Raw genomic sequence first — 846 nt, 5'->3', positions numbered from 1 at the left:
ATTTTACATTTTACATAAAAATTAAACTCTCTTTTTATTATATAAAAGATAAATTTCGTTTTATCTTCTTTTTTTTTTTATTAATCAATTTTAATTTTAATACTAATAAAAAAAATACACAAAATTTATGCAAACAATATTCTTCTACCAAATAATAACAAAATCTTAACGAAAAACAATTAGTAACTACTAACTACTCATAACATTTTGTTTTAGAGATGATCACACAATGCAATTTTTATTTTGGGAGATGTTTCCCTGATTTTTTAACCTTATAATAAAGTAAAAAGTAACTAGAAACGAGAAAGATGGTAAATAAAATTGGAAACATCAGTCTGATATAATATTTAAGCTTTTTATTAATTGTCCCCTATTGAAACACATATATGGAAAAGGAAAACTAATGTTCCAGAGACAGGACTAAAATTTGTGACAAGGACCTGGGTATTCACAAACACATTTGTTGGCAATGCAATCTCCATCTGCTAGTATTCCATATGTGTCTCTGCAAAGAGCATTGCACGGCGGACTTAATTTACAAACTACATGAGGGAGTGTTGCTGTGCAGTAGCTATACTCTGCTGTTACTTTCAATAGCCTTTCATTTCCTACACATACATACACATCAAACGGATACAACAATTATTAGTACTCCTGTATGAAACAAGAATATTTTACTTAGTTGTTGTGTCTAATTGTTCGTGTATCGGATACATTTCAGACACAAACACTTATTTGATATTCATCTTGCATGCACGTCTTCTGTATCAAACCGAGACTTAATAAAAGAAATAAAAATATTTTTTTGAACACGTTTAAATATATTTAAATATCATTATGTATCAT

The sequence above is a fragment of the Arachis ipaensis genome, chromosome B04, assembly GCF_000816755.2.
Source record: "Arachis ipaensis cultivar K30076 chromosome B04, Araip1.1, whole genome shotgun sequence".
In the NCBI taxonomy this organism is placed as follows: domain Eukaryota; kingdom Viridiplantae; phylum Streptophyta; class Magnoliopsida; order Fabales; family Fabaceae; genus Arachis; species Arachis ipaensis.
Note: the sequence above shows the minus strand (reverse complement) of the source record.